Here is a 17,712-nt window from a genome sequence, read left to right as displayed (position 1 = left end):
GGAATCCAAACTACAACCAAAAGTTCATTCTGAAACTCCTGAGCCCTAAAAACAGTTGTAAGACAATTTAACTAGCATATTAATAACAATACAATGCAGCAGTTGATGTTTGATCTGGCCTATTTTAAATTAAAGATGATTACCTTTTTAATTTAATAAAAATAAATAAATAAAGAGCAGTTATAATTGTTTTTTCTAGACACAAGTATAGCTCTACCTTCTTTCTTTCTTTCTTTCTTTCTCTCTCTCTCTTCTTTCTTTCTTTCTTTCTTTCTTTCTTTCTTTCTTTCTTTCTTTCTTTCTTTCTTTCTTTTCTCTCTCTCTCTCTCTTTCTCTCTCTCTCTCTTTCTCTCTCTCTCTCTTTCTCTCTCTCTTTCTCTCTCTCTCTCTTTCTCTCTTTTTCTCTCTCTCTTTCTCTTTTTCTCTCTCTCTCTCTTTCTCTTTTTCTCTCTCTCTTTCTCTTCCTTCCTTCCTTCCTTCCTTCCTTCCTTCCTTCCTTCCTTCCTTCCTTCCTTCCTTCCTTCCTTCCTTCCTTCCTTCCTTCCTTCCTTCCTTCCTTCCTTCCTTCCCTTCCCTTCCCTTCCCTTCCCTTCCCTTCCCTTCCCTTCCCTTCCCTTCCCTTCCCTTCCCTTCCCTTCCCTTCCCTTCCCTTCCCTTCCCTTCCCTTCCCTTCCCTTCCCTTCCCTTCCCTTCCCTTCCCTTCCCTTCCCTTCCCTTCCCTTCCCTTCCCTTCCCTTCCCTTCCCTTCCCTTCCCTTCCCTTCCCTTTCCATCACTATTTGCAAAAACATATTTTCTTTTTTTGAACAACTGAAGGGTATTTTTTACCCAGACACTACATTTTAAAATTATCCCTCACTGTTGACCTAAATTTCTTAAAATTAGTTGTGTTGTCTTTTTTCAGCCTACTTCAAGAAATGTCGTTTGGTTCTCCCTTTAGAAATGAAGCCTATTTCATAATAGGATTTATTTTTTTTTCAAAAGACTTAGTTCTCCAGCTCTAACATTAGCAAAAGGAGTATGATTCAGTGAATACTTGAGAAGGATTCAATAAAATCTCAATAGTACTGGAACCAAGAGTGTACAAGAAAAATGTCCACAGAAAGTAAGCTAATAAGTATACTCTGTTGTTTACACTTGGAATGAAAATGTATTCTTTATATAAAAAATAATACTAAAATGATAGTTTATATTTTGCTACATATTTACACAGTCCTAAATATATTTTAAATGTTAAGATATCAATAAAATTAAAAATAAAATCATTATGACTTTTTTTCATAATACTTAAAAAAAAAAAAAGTTGGTTAATGATAAGATGGATCTCCTACCAGTAAGATATGAAGAGTAAGATGTAACAAGACATTTAAGAAAGAGGTGTGAGAATTTACTCAAAAATTTTAATTAAGTTTGCTTTCTGAATGTTTTGCTTTGTCACATTTTAAGGATATAATGACTGGTAAAGGTCAAAGATATGTCATCAGGAATCTCTGATTCACCAAATATTTGTGGAAATTCCAGTTGATTGGGAAGGTAAATATTCACTCAAGCCAGAAAGAGAGGCAAGATTCAGACTTATTCAACTGGAAATTATTCTCGAGAGGAAAATTTTTGTCATGGCCAGAGAACATCCAGTCTCAAATAGCTGTTTTCTTGTTCCAAAGTACCCGTCATAGTCATCTGGAAACCGAATTTCCATTCCCTGGTTGTAACAGAACATTAAATAGCAATAACATATGGCTATAAAACTAGTTCTCACTCAACCACTTTAAAAAAGTTAATATGTGAGTTTTAAATGGAAAATTACTCCAAAGCAGAACAACAATAACAACGATTTTTATTATTATTATTATTTTATATATATAAAACCAAAGTCTCATACTGTTTTAGTTTGGAATCACCTGTGTAGGATCACTGCTTTCAGTACCAAATAAAATAAAATAAAATAAAAATAAAATAAAATTGTTTTATTCAGCAGCTAGTAAGGCTTCCATGCCAAGACTGTCCATGCAACTGCCTTTGAGGTATCATTTTAGGCTTAACTGGTCTTGTACTCAAACAAATTTATTTTCTTTAACCATGCTGCCAGTTTTTCTACATTTTTGAAGACCATTGCTGATGTTATTAAGATATTTATTTTTTATAGACAGATGAAGAGAAATTTGCGTATGTAACTTAATTTGACAGAAGCAAATTAAATTATAGAAATGCTGTTGCAAATTAAATATGTAATAGCCGCCCTGTTACCTAAAGTGATTATGGCAAACACACTTATCCAAAACGAAATAGAACTATGTGATTTTTCTAAATTCAGAATGTCTGGAACTTGACAGAATTATTTTAACTTAATAAATGAGTACAAAATTAATATATAATGATATATGGCAATAATAGTATGATTCTAAAGTAGTGGGATAAATTTGAATAAATGATTTTTTGCAGTCTGGAGGAAGTGTGGACAAGTAATTGATGTAGTTAAAATATTTTTATGAAAATTAATATATTAAATATTATATAGATAAAATATATCAAGTTTAGATTGATCACCCAGAACTTCCCTATCAGTGACAAATTAAAATCTCCAATATTTCAAAAATGTAATGCATCTAATAAAATCTTGCATAAATACAATACATGAAAATCTATATATTTGTAGGTATATTAAAATACATTGCTCTCTTTCCTAGATATATCTATGTGTATATAAGCAAACATTCCAGTAATTAGAATATGTGAAAACACAGAGTTTTCACTTTATAGGAACTTACTTGATTAAGTCTTTGTTACAAAGATATAATAATAGAAATACAATCCTTCATCCCTGCCTATATTGAAAATTCCTGCACCTTACTAGTGCCAGCTGCACCTGCAATTAGGTTGACCCATTCTCCAAGGGACATTTTTTTTTTTAACATAACTTTTTAAATTATTGTAGTAATCCTAACTAAGAAAGATTTAAGTTTTTTTTTTTGTTTTGTTTTGTTTTTGGTCTTTTTGAACACAAGTGCCATCAAATGTTGCAAAACATACAGGCTGACTACAATTGTTGCTTCCACTGAGCGTCTTGTTTTTTAACAGCAATAAGCAGAGTTGTTCCTTGGTGAGGTGATATAGGTCTTCCTCACACTTACCAAATGAAGCTACTGAAGGTATTTGTACCCTTTAAGCCTGTGTTACTCTTAACACAGCCGTTTTGTCTGTGTTAAGAGAAACACAGACAAAGGAAAACAACTTTCTGGACATTTAAGAAAATAAGACCTGCTCTGATGCTTAAAGGTTTCTGTTAAGGTGATTTTATGCCTATGTCCACAGATTTAGGGAGAGCTTATCTGAAGAATTTAAAGTGAAAGGCCAATCTTGGCCATATTATGACCATATTATATCAATCAATCAAGGAAATTATGGATTTGTCTCTTAATTCTTCTTATTTTTCCCATTCCTTCTTACAGAAATTTTTGTTTTTGTTTCTTTGTTTCCTAATGCCTGGGAGAGGCAGTGAAAGATCAGTGAAAGCCTGATATCTTCCCCTATGACTTATCAACATTTAAGATTTTTCAATTTTTTTTCAGAGCCAGCCATTCTGAAGCAGGATAACAGCAGTAGGGAACTTCGCATTGTCGAACTACCCTCAGCACAGGACCCATGTGTTGCCAGGAAGCTCAGGAAAAGTTAGACAATTTTTGAAAAATAATTTTATTTTAAAGTTTTCCCCTGGAAGTGTATTATTCTGAGAAGTTTCTGAGAGAGAAACTGGGATTTTGATATGTACATCCATATACTAAACAAACAAACAAAAAACATAACAAGTGAAATTCACTTGTGATGTGAAATTTCACTTCAAATTACTTATTTTTTTTTATTCCTCCCTGTAATTTAAGTAATACAAGAAAATATGTGTATGTAATTCCTGTTTGAAATGAGTTCTTATCTAATTAATGCTGTCTTTGCCTAGACTATTTCTACTTTCCTCTCTGCAGAAGTATGAAGCATCAGAAATATTATATTAAGTACCAGAACATTTTGCAACACAAAATGTAGGCTTTGTTAGGCACAGTTTGATAACTATATTTTATGTTTTCCTGTTGTGTTTTGTTTTGTTGTTTTACCTTTGTAAAAGACAGAGGTAAGTTTTCAGTCACATTAAGATGACATGTTAATAGCATGTTTAGAATAGAAGAACAACTTTGTACTGACTGTAATATTTGGCAACAGACAGAACCCCATCCATCCCACAGTATTGTGTCTCATACCAGCCAGGAAGCAGATGCTTAGGAAAAAAAAATAATAAAGAGGCACTACAGAGGGTAATTCTTTTCTTAGTATAGCTTTTATTTTTGCAGCAATAGCCAGTAATTTTCTGAACTTTTGATTGTGTTTAGACTGCTGCAACTGAAAGTTATCAAAGAGTGTATAGCCCATATACTTGTATAATACATTTTTAACTTGTGGTTTAGCCTGGCAGGCAGCTAAGCATCACACAGCCACTCACTCACTCCCCCACAGCAGGATCAGGGAGAGAATCAGGAAGATAAAAGTGTGAGAACTCATGGATTCAGATAAGGGCAAACTATCTAGATTAACTAGATGAAGCAAAAGCACACAGAAGCAAAACAAAACAAGGAATTTATTCACTGCTTCCCATCAGCAGGTGGATAGAAATCTTAAATGGGAGTTACAAGGGAAAACAAACAAAAACAAACAAACAAAAATACACTAGCTAAGGAATTAAACACACTTGAATCTCATCAATACATGTAAATATCTGAAGGGAGGGTTTCAAGAGGATGGAACCAGACTCTTTTCAGATGTGCCCAGAGAGAGGACGAGAGGCAATGGGCAAAAACGGAAGCACAGGAAGTTCCAGTAGAATATGAGGGGGGACTTTACTGTGAGGGTGACAGAGCACTGAAACACTTTGCCCAGAAAGATTGTGGAGTCTTCTCTGGAGATATTCCAAACCCGCCTGGATGCCATACTGTACAATGTGCTCCAGATGATCCTGCTTGGCAGGAGGAGTTGGACTAGATGATCTTTTTCACTCAGAAGGTGGTGTGGCACTCAAATGGGTTGCCCAGAGAGGTTGTGGATGCCCTGGAGGCATTCAAGGCCAGGCTGGATGTGGCTCTGAGCAGCCTGTTCTAATGCTTGGAAACTCTTTCCAGAGCAGGGGGGTTGGAACTAGATGATCTTTAAGGTCCTTTTAAACCCAGGCCATTCTACAATTCTATGATCTTCAGAGGTCCCTTCCAACCTCAACCATTCTGTGATTCTGTGATTGTGTGAATCAGTTAAGGCACTAAAGCAGATTCTGTGCTGCAAGTCTTTCCCTGAACTGAATGATGGGATTAAATCAGTACTATAGCTTTTAGTTTCCTTTATTCTGTAGGATTTCCTAGAGCTCATTTGATGGTTTTAGGTCTGGAGGATATTTCAGTCAGTTCAAAGATAATCTCTTTATTGAAATATACTTTACTTTTATTGAACATGCAACAGGCATGCTGTTTGAAGACAGATTTTAAACTACCTCATGAAATACTTAAATGCATTGTACTGGTGGCTTTTAAGGTCTTCAGTTCACTGGATTTTATGCTCTTTTTATATGAAAAACTTATTTTCTCTCCAGCTCAAAGTGGATTTTTCTTTTTATGATTGTTTTTGTTGACTCTGAAGGCAGTCACATTCTGACGTGGATAGGAATATTCTAGTCAGGGCTGGCTGGGATTGCGTTGTTGCTTGCCATGTATTAGTCTGTTCTTGAAGCATTTTAAAATACTTGAAGGACTCACAATTTGTTAATAGTTTCCAACAGACCTTATAGAGTGTAAAAACTTTGGTTATATTTTAACTATTGTCATCAACTTAAAATAGTCATTTAAAATAAAACATGTTTCCAATAAATGACTTTGTAGACTGGATTGAGCAAGAAAAGAAAAACAAAACTAAACAAAATAATAACTTTGAGACAAAGTTGTATTTCATCAGCATTGCTGAAAATATTATGAAATCGTATAATTATTCCATTTAATACCCTCATGAGAGATGAATTCATAGAAAGTTATGGCTTTTCAGTTCAGTTTTGATAGGTGAAACCTACAAAATGTGGACACATTTAGAAATCAATTAAGTTTATTTTTATTTCCATTTTTTTCTTATCTTGGAGAAGCAGAAATGAAAGGATACAGAACAACAATAACAATTAAAAAAGCTAACTTGATGTTGTCAGTTTAAGTTAAAATATGCCTGATATTTTATAATCATGGTTATAGGAAGGTAAATAACATGTTAGTCAAAGCCTGTACCTTAACATAGCAAGGCACGTGTTTTGCTTTTAGCTGATGTGATTAATCTGTCTCTTCCTAACATTGTTAAATTGTAACTATTGATTTATTTATTTTTAACATATACTCTTTATACTGAAAAATCTGAAATTTTGCTGTGTTTATATGTAAAGTCCTCTCACAGCAACAATCAACTCTAAACTAGTCGCTCATTCAGTCTGACCTGTTTTGTAACCCCCCAAAAAATTCTGCTAAAAATAAAAAAGGGGGAGAGAGGGGGAACCAGGACAACATGCCTTTTTGGTATTCTTCGAAACATCAAATTCAGAAGGCATAAAGTGAAATAAATTCCACAGTTAATAATACTCATTGAAGGAATCCTGCTAAATCACCACCAGTGTCCAGACCCCCATCTTCACTGCTCTTGTGAGTCTGAATGCCTGGTAGGATGGTGATTATCATGATATAACACTGCAACAATGGTATGCAACCTGACAACCTCAGAGGTTAACTATGTCTACTACATTACTGGACATACTGATCTTAAATGTGCATTGTGCACATTAAATGTGAAAAAAAATAAAAAATAAACAAAAAGATATGAAAATGTTAATTAAAAGAGGGAGAAAAATGAGCTAGTGCAAATCCAGTCCAGGATTTTGTGGAACTTATACAACATCTCTAGCAGAAGTTATACATAAGTGTATTTATGTTACACACCAAAATTTTCATTAACTGGATATTTAACATCTACTGTGAAACTCATCTCCTGATGAGGACAGATTTGGGCTGAACTAAGCAGAGGGAGGCTGAATGGAGTTAAGCTGAGGGAAGCTGTCCTTAAGTGAATCACTGACTCTGCTCTTTAGCAGAAAGCAAACATAAAGGAAAAAGTCAGCTGAACAAGGTGAAGGGTGAACAAAAAATCTTATAAACTGTAGGTCATCTAAACATCTGGTATCTGTTTGGTTTGTTACCTTGTTCATAGTAACAGCAATCAGAGTAAGCATTCTTGCAGAAATGTGCCATTGGGTTTCTTGCAACCTAAGGCAATGTGAGCCTTTCAGGTGGAGTCTCGTGTAGCAAACTAGCTAGCAGTTATTTTTTTTAAGGAAAGGGGTAGGAGAGGATACTGAGGGACTAGAAACCATCGGCAAGTACAGAAGAAAGATTCAACAAGGGTTAACAGAGCAAAGATAAAAGATCTGAAGATATTTAGTCTTCTATTTAGACATTATATTGCTAATCAGAGTATACTGAGCACGTATGCCTTTGCACATCAAATATTTAATCTTAAAGTTGTGTCCTATAATGTTAACTTTGTATCCTGTGTCTTTGACACCCATGTCATGCCTAATGACTTGTCAGACAAAAACGAAACAAGTCAGGAAAAAAGGTTCTTGGTGAATAATTGTTTCATCAACTGATAACTACTATGAAATACATAAATGCAACTAACAAACCCACTGCCTTTTCCACCAGCTTCTCACTCTATTTGCTATTTCTCCCAAAAGTTTTAGCACAGTATAGATAAAATACATTGCTTCCCATTAATAGCTATTTATTCTATTTGTGGAACATTTCATATGCAGCAAGCTTTGTTGAAATCTAAGATTTGAGAAAGTCATTTAAAAATATCTAGCCAAATTAATATATATAAATAATATTATATAGGGACCCCAAAATATCTAACTTCAGAAAGAGTTGAAAAGCCTGTACTGTGAATGAAAACAAGCTAAAGGTTGAGAAAGGCAATCTGAAAGTAAAACTAATAAGAACTCTATACTTTTCTACAGATTAAAACTTGCATAAAAAAAAAACACAACAACAACAACAAAAAAACAACAAATAGAAATAAAGACAATAAAGACATAAACTATAAATAGATGAACCTGAGATATAGAAAAAGAGAGAGAGAAATCAGTGAATGTACTGCATATAATGCCATTTATTATTTATTATTGAGGTGTTTGATGCTTGATTCTGGAGTGCGCAAGGAAGAGACAAGCATTTCTGTTTCCATTTCTTTCTTCCCTTTGGTTTTGATCAAAAGTAACTTCACAGAATGTGAAAGCTCTGCCACTAGAATATGTGTGTGTGTAGAAATGTCTATAGGCAGATGGCTCTGGTAACTGCTTTCTCTTGACTGCAGAGTTTAAATAAATGTTACAAACATTTGGAATTACCACTGCATTTTGAATTTCCCTTTTCTGAAGATCAGTGTTCTCATATCCTCGGTCTCTGTTTTAATGTGTAGAAATACGATTGAAGATTACTTCTGGATTAGCTAAGCCAAGGAAAATTTTGTGCTGCTAACTTGGTAGGATCAGTAGTCAAACCATAATAGTGTATATATATATATATATATATATATATATGTATATGTATATATATGTATACTACATATATATATTATAGTATACTATAGTGGCCTTTAACATCAGCCCTTTTCTTTATACAGAATAGACTTCATGGTAGAATTCTTCTATGTGTGTACTGGTATTTCTGTCCCATTTCAAACTGAATAAGCAACAGGGGTAATTTTACCTTTAAATGTACAGTACATTATAGTTGTTTATTTTTGCATTTGATTTCCCCTAAAGAGGAAAAGTCCAAAGACCATTTAGCTTTCTATACCATACAAAAATAAATTGAATGTATTTTTTAGAGATCTAGATATCCATTAGCAGACACTGAAAGAACGGGCTTAGCTGTCAGTTTTTTTTCCAGAAGATGAGTATGAAACATTATGAGATATTACTATAAGAAATGCTTTTAATAGATCTTCATTACAAAAATATTATAGGCTATGTAAGTCTACATGGATTGAGGTATTAAAGACAAAATACTTCTGCTTCTTGATTCTCTTTGGCAGTCAGAGACCACAGGACCAAGTAGCACCATAAATGACATCTGACTTTTCCATAATTCTCCATTTCAATAAAAATATTGACTTTGGGGAATACCATTTCTTTTGGTGTCAATATTATCAGGAAGGAATAATTAACTGTAGTGCTGATGAACACAATCACCAATGATGGAAGGAATACAGCCAAATAGTACCCTCTGTTTCCAAGACGAAAAGAGTGGGAATTTATACCTAGACCAAAATATACATGAAATAATATTTCTGAAATAATTAAGTGTTGTAAAAACAATGATAAAATACTTTGTGTATCAGTAAGTCCAGGTTCCATGGAAATAACTGATAACAAAGTTACGAATGTTAAATGTTAGTATTCACATGAAAATCACTTCAGATTTAAATAATAAGATAAAAAACAGATTAAATTTGAGGGCCACATCATTATCAGTTTTGAAAATTCCAACAGCAAAAGGCAGAGGAAAAAATATATTCCAGTAAGCATACATTCCCAAGATTCACTTACACTTTGTTATAAAGTGATAATCCACTTAGAATGGAAACAAAACCCATTCCTGTAAAATAATGGTTACAAGTACAGCATAAAGCAGTATGTGTGAAAGTACAATCAGTTAAACAAGCATAGTAATTGTAATATTTTCACTCTGAGGATGTGACTCCTTGTTAAAACAGAATGTCAAATACAAAAAAAAAAATCTTAGGGAAAGGTTTTAAACGACACTAATGACACTCTTAAATGAAGAAACAAAAGGGGGAAAACATCCCTTCATATGAACCACATTACTGCTGAGGTGTTCACAATTTTGTCCCCAGTACGAGTCCTACAAAGTCCTCCAAAAACTTAGGATGGGCCTCGGAAGTAACAAGTATAATAAAACAAAATATTTGGTCCACTCAATTTATTCATGCAGGCCTGTTAATTGCTTTCAGAGACTGTGCTGATCAGACTTGTCCAAGATAGGGAGGAGGGTAACAACATACAACTCAACACATGCTTGATGACTTCATATGACTCTCTGTAAGTTTGCTTTTAGCAGATTAACAGTTTCTTCTAAGTTTTCAGCCATAGATATAAAATTTATTTGAAGCCTGTTTAATAGAAAATGTCATAAAGAAAATCATGATATTTTCTTTTTGTTTTAAAGAAAATCTCTTAGAAGTTCAATGGAGTTATTGCATGTAAAATGTGATGTTACATACCTCTTATTTTCCCATTAAAAGTAAATAAAATCTTAAAATTATAAATGTAATAAGAAAAAAAAAAAAAAAAAAAAAACCAAGTTAGACTTCTCAGAATGTAGCATACAGATTTGTAACTATTATTCACTCTTCATTTTTCTTTTCCTGGACCTTTACTTAAGATAAATCTATCCAAGTATTAGTATAGTTGTAGATGTCTTATTAACTATATAAATGGAAAATACAGATTAATTAAAGCTATTGGAAATTAATGACAATTATAAACCCTTTATGGAAGCTAAAAGGGAGAATCTATATTATAATACATAAATAAATAACCCTTTCTGCTATGACTTTCCTGTATGCAGAATGCTTGGAATTCTTCACACAGTCATTGTGAAGATCTATCATACAGGTTTTATGCTAACTACTTGTAAAGTTTAATAAACATTTTGTATTTTTACAGATATGAAATAGTTAATGCCCCTGATTCAGTTTGACTGTAAAAATAGAAGCAAAATGGAACAAAAAACATCTACTTGTCTTTGTTATTGTAGAAATTAATTTTCAAAGACTTATATAAGAAATTGAGGATGCAGTGGTCACTTGTTTATCCTTGGACTTTATACTTAAGTCTTTCCTTATATGGCTTTGGAAAATTCCTCCTCATCCATGTCCATCATTCCATGCATCAGTTTAATCACATGTATGTCACACATTATTAAAGGTACAAAGAAAATAGTTGGAAGAATTCAGAGTGGGGGAGAAGAAAAACAAAATGAAAACCAAAACCAATCTGTTGAAAGTTCCAAAATATTTGTGTGTATTTTAGTGTTCTCTGCTATTATTAGCCAAATGATTCCTTGAGACTACTCAAACATTTAAGTGCTTTGTTGATTTCAAGGTTTACTAAAGACTTCTCTGAGCTTTTGGTAAATAGAAAATAACTAAAAAAGCCCAAATCCTTTTACACTTGACTATTATAAACCACTTGGAGGCATATTGTCATCCTGAAATAATTGCATCAGGAAATTAGTGTTTCTGAGTTTCACTCAGAGCTGTTATAGTTCTCAAGACTCTTCTCACTCAATACTGTACAGAATTACATCTGTCTGTATGGGTAGTCTTCCACAAGATTTCTTCTGACTTCATCTTCCTCTGATTTCAACTGTTAACATTCAATTACTACTTAAAAGGTCAATTGAAGAAATTAATCTAATGTGACCTTTACTGTAGTTATCCAACAAGTTCACAAAGGGAAAGTAAAAAATAACAATATTCTCATCTTTAGAGAAATACAAAATATCATGATTAGATAAATAGAAAATTAAGGTCAATGTAACAACTGTTGTAAATATTAGAATAAAAAGTGTTAGAAAAAAAGTCCCTCAATAAAATAATCAGTTACAAAATTTCTAACATTAGCAAAGTGAGAACTTATCAATAGAATTAATTTGCTATAACTTCATAAAAATAATAATTCATATGAATATAAATAATAACATAAATAATAGTTCACATAAAGATAAATATTTATTTTATTTGTGTATTTTTATCATAAAATATAAATGTTGTGAGATCATGACATTTTAAAGGGAACTGAATAATACACTGGCATGAATCAATAGCAGAACTATGTGTTCTGCTATTCAATATTTTGGTATTCAAAAAATACCAAAAGTGAAAGCTGTCTAAAACTAAGATACTTTCTCCAAGCTTTTATTAATGAGACAATAAACCTAAAATACATATAAAAAGTTCTTTAGTCATACAAAAATGAATGTGTTTAGAAGGGGAAATTGTATATCGACAACAGAAATTCACATCCTTATAGAATCATCCTTATATTCACATCCTTATAGATTGGAAAGACATCAAAGTAGCCCAGTAACAATACTAGTCCAACAATAATTAAAATACAGGTTACAGGTTCTATTAAAAAAAAAAAAAATGCACACAGAAAACAACAATGCCATGAGCAGATTTCAGATTAATAAGTGATTATCAGTAGTGCTGACTGAGAAAGGTATTCAGAGCAGCTTTCCAACATCATTAGTGCTTCCTGAAAGAAGATAAATCACATTTATTTTATGACAGTGACCTAATAATTAAGCAGATGAATTTATTTTATGACAGTGACCTAATAATTAAGCAGATGAATTAAGTAGATGAATTATCAAACAAGGTTCTAAATGTTATTTTTAAAGTTATAGCTTTCCAAATTGAATTCATTACACTTTCCTTTATATCTTTCACAGAAACAATTGAGGGAACAAGTTATCAATTGGAAGAAATATAGAAATTACCAGAAGCACTTTGCTTACTTTCTAGCTGTTCTCTGAGCAGTACACTAGAATTTGTTCTGGATCAGTTACATGCTGATGAAAATGAGTTGCCTAAACAGTCATCTATAAAATCGTCCTATATAGTTTAAATTTATGAGATCTCTTATGGACAATAGCATCTGAATTTTCCATTTACTGGTTTGTTGGCACTACTAAAGAGAATTCTCAGTTCTTTATATTGTTGTTGAATGGAATAGAAGAAAGAATAAATTAATAGGGTGAAATTATTAAGAAAATTAAAACATTTATACTGTACATTTATGCTATACTGTATATATCAGGAATGTTTCAGGGCAACAGAAACAAAATATCAAAAATCTTAGATCAGGAAAAGAAAGAAAGTAAAAGAAGCAGAAATTTTAGGAAAAAAAAAAAAAAACAAAGCAGATTAACATTTAATATTTTTCTTGTGTCAGGAAATAGAAGTGTACTGTGAAACTCATTGTCTGATGATATGTTTTGTAAGAAATATGCATTGTTGAGTCTTAAATGAAAACATATTGTCCATTTTTCAGACCTTATTTGGTCTGAAGACCAAAAGGCTTTGCCTGAGACCACACTGATAAAAGTTTTCAAGCTGATTCTTTGCTCACCAGGTCAAGAGTCGACATCAATGTATTTTGACTCTGGGAATTTTAAATTGGATACTGCAGTTGTAGAACCCAGAGATGGATTGGTATTCACATAAGAATTATTTTAAAACATTTAAACTAATTGCTGTTTTTGCTAGTCCTGATTAAAGGTATGATAGATGGGAGTTTTTGTAGGTCTTTGACTACCAAAAAAAAAAAAGTTGGAAAAAAACTGAAAAGTACATTGCAAAATTTCCTTGTTCCTTCATTTCTCTCCCTCTTTCTCCTTTCCTAAATTTCCAGTTAATTTTGAGTTAGTATTTTTATTTGTTTGTTTGTATTTTTTTTTTTTTGGTTTTACCCAACAGTTTCAAGTTCCTGGCCTCACTTCAGCAAAGAGTATTGATCACTGAAAAAGGAAAAAGTGAGAAAACTTGGGAACACTGGTCTCTCACCCTCTCGCTCTCTCTCTCTGTATATATGTATATATTTGTCAAATCAGGTGCGACTGAGCCTACATTTTCACACTGCAGCTTCAATGATTGTGACAAACAACATGACTGCATTGAAAACAAAACAAAACAAAACAAAACCAAAAAGAGCAAGCTAAATATATTTTGGAAGCTTGTAGTACCCTTGCATCTCTTTCAGGAAAAATAACATTCTGTTTAACTTTGTCATTATGCACACCTAAGATTTAGCTAACTTTCAAAGATCTGTGTCATTTCTTTACCCCAAGCCAACCAAATCAAGTTTAAACCTGTCCATTTCTTTTTGAACTTTGACCAACGTCCTATCTTACTTTGTGCTTGTGCCTGACTGTGGGCCTGATTTTGAAAATAAAAGAGTCTCAGGCAAGCTGTTTCTATATTACTTAAACAAGTAGAGTTCAAACATGAACCAGGCTTTCACTATATTCAAAACTGTTTTTCTGCATTGGAGAGTCGTTTATCCACATAGCACAAGCTGAGAATATGAATGAGAAGGGAAATTGGTCTCAGTCATGAATTTGAGTCTGGACCCCAGGCCTCTCTTTCTTTCATTTTGTGCCTTTTATTTTAAATATTGAACAAATAGAAACAGTGAGAAAAATCAGAAACATTATGCAGCAAGTACCAGAACTGGACTGCAGCTTCTGCTGTACAATGAAACTAAATAATAGTGCAGCAATCTTGTGCCCTACAAATATTAGAATGAAAATACACATATGCTTTACCACACAATCTTGTTTAGGATGTAAAAGCAAAACTGAAGTACATTAAAATATTTGTCAAAGTCTTCGAATTTAGAAAGATCAGAAAGACAGTAATATTGAGAAGCACATTATTTTGCCAAGTTCTGATTACAGAAAGAAAGAAAAAACATATTAAAGAATAAATTTCATCTTGTGGGGTCAAAAGTCAGGCTACTCTCCAGCTCTCTATTAGTTCAGTCTTGAAAAGATTTTATGTGTTAATTTTATTCTTTTTGTCCCCCACCCCCCACCCCCACTCCCTTCCGAGGAGGAAAAGCAAGTCATTGTGTTAAAAAATAATGTATCAAAGGAATGTCTAATGTCTTCCACAGGGGTCAAGGGTTTGTACTGTGGTGACATAAAGAACAATGAGGTTGTGTGTGTCTGCTTATCTCTCATTTATGAATCCCTCTAGCCCTCAAATATGAGATATTAGGGAAACTACCATTCTGCATTATCGTCACCTAAATAGACTGTGCTGAAAACAATATAGTCAGTGGAATCTTGGCAAAACTATTTTCATCACTGGCTGAAAAACAAACAAGCAAACAAAAAAACCACAATCCACTATAAAGAACATTAGAACATTATATAGAGAACATTCCTGTAGAACATTCCTGTAGAGAACAACCTACTGACTTTTTGTTCACTACCTTGAAATTAAATATATTATAAAATATAATAAAGCCAATATTATTTTGTTATGCATTAGTGTTTGCTATACATAATTAACTTTTGAAAAGAAAGTCATTCACCATTTCTTTCTCATTGTTTCTTATAACAAATATTTCTGATGTCACTTTCACATGAATACATTCAGTTCAAGAAAAACTGAAGATAAATGTGGTTCCTCCCTTTCTGCCAGCTTAGGCATACAAACTCATGTTGTTTTGTTGTTTTTGTTGTTTATTTTTGTTTGTTTGTTTAGTTTGAGCTATGGCATACCCATAAGAAAATTTTTATTCTTATGCAGATCTACATTAACAGCATTACCTGTGTTCTGAATGATAATAACTCCTGACTAGTTACTGAATCTTTTCATATGCTGAGAAAATAAAGCTGAATCAACATAATAAAGGACTTACTTCTCCAAAGGAAAAAAATCACATTAAAAGGTACAGTTGCAACATGGTAGTAGGTAACTGAAAGTACATGTATAACCCTAATAATCTTATTCTTCTGCTACAAATGATTGATTTTTTTTTTTTGTCAGCTGTCCTTATTATTAAATCATAATCAATACAATTCCTTAAAAAGTACCAGTAATACTGAATATAAAATAAGTTAGTCTGGTTCTCCTCTTTCCCCAACTCAGAATCTTCTAGACCATTGATTGTCCCGAGGAATGTAAATAAGAGAGTATGTTTCACTTAAAAAATCACACTTAGCTGCTAGAAAGAACTACTCTCTACACTCTGTTTATTGGTGGTGTTTTTTTTTCTTTTTCCTGTTGTCATTCCTCTTTTTTTTTTTTTTTTTTTTTTTTTTATATAATACTTGCAAGTATAAAAATAGAGGAGTAAAAAATATTATCAAAAGTCCAGCAAATATGGGAAAAAAAAGTTGATCATCTAATAGAGAAATAAGAAAAGTCAGATAGGAAAAAAATCCTAAAGGTTTTAATGCCAGTATAGGTTCAAACTTCATATCTTTCTTTTCTTTGAAAGTATGAAATATTTCTAGATTTTTAGTCAGACATTGAACTTGTCTGTATGTAATATGTTTCTTAGTTGAACAGCTGGATATATTAAAGGCTTAGATACATCTCAAAATCTCAAAAGACTGAAAGGTGGCTATGCTTTTTTTTTTTTTTTTTTTTTTTTTATCCCCCAAGAAAATACATCTATAATTTTCATTAAAACATCTGTGAAGCAGGACAGAATACAAGTTAAGTGAATCATTCTTCTAGGCATGATCATAACATTCTTAAACAATTCAGGATAGAAACAAAATTTAAATGTCTTAAGTGGTAAAATTAGTTCAGGAAATAAAAATAAAAGACACTTTTAGTTATAGAATCTAATGGTTAAAAAAATATGTTTGAAGTTTTAAAAATGATTTTAAAGTCTCATTTTTATTTCATAACTTTTTATGAAAAAGAATTAAACTAGTAGTTTGTAAACAGTGAATGAAGTAGGAAATTTGCATTTATTTGCATCTATTTAGGTTTTGTACTCAAATAAGTTCAATAATGTAGCAGTGGTGAAATGTTCAATTTTCGTTTTTGTAATTGTCCCGTAGAAGTTCACAGGACTAGAGAACTATTTCTGCATCTTTACCAGACTTAAAGGTGTAAAAAAATATGGTATCAAAGGGAAAGGAAAGGAAAGGAAAGGAAAGGAAAGGAAAGGAAAGGAAAGGAAAGGAAAGGAAAGGAAAGGAAAGGAAAGGAAAGGAAAGGAAAGGAAAGGAAAGAGGAAAGGAAAGGAAAGGAAAGGAAAGAAAAGAAAAGAAAAGAAAAGAAAAGAAAAGAAAAGAAAAGAAAAGAAAAGAAAAGAAAAGAAAAGAAAAGAAAAGAAAAGAAAAGAAAAGAAAAGAAAAGAAAAGAAAAGAAAAGAAAAGAAAAGAAAAGAAAAGAAAAGAAAAAAGAAAAGTGATATTGTACTCTAAAAAATACCATATTTGAAAGACTCTGTGTCTTTCCTGACATTATTACATAGTTGTCTCCTTCTGTATTTTCTCTCCCTAATAATGGTTCCAATTACAGGTGCTGCAACAGTTAACGTTATTAACAAATACTGCCTCTGCAGGAGGTTTACTTCTGAGACTGAACTTCACAATCTCACAAATTTTTAATGATATTTTAAAACCTATGATGATTATCAAGATGAAATATGATGCTTATCAATAATTACGCAGATGCAAAGAACAATGAGTTTTTTATTATTATTTTTTTTTATGTACTTTGACTAGGTTTAATGGACATATTTCATCTTCTCTCATAAAGTGAGAGCAGGTACTACAGACTCAGATGAGTTGACCATAGGGTTCTGTCTGTGTTAATGTACAGAGCTGCCTAGGGCACTTAGGATAGCTGGGGAAAAGGAAAATGATGTGCTGCCCCATGACAAACGAAGCACTGTCATAGACACTGTCTCTGCTAACTCTTTAGCACAGTAGGGATATTTCACCTTTTACACTCAAGTGATTTTCAGCTGTAAATAAGGGTGTGTCTATGTGTCTGCCTCTTCCTCTTTTGCAGAGCTAACCCTGTATAGGAA

The sequence above is a fragment of the Netta rufina genome (genome assembly GCF_964035555.1).
Source record: "Netta rufina genome assembly, chromosome: 2".
Classification (NCBI taxonomy): domain Eukaryota; kingdom Metazoa; phylum Chordata; class Aves; order Anseriformes; family Anatidae; genus Netta; species Netta rufina.
Note: the sequence above shows the minus strand (reverse complement) of the source record.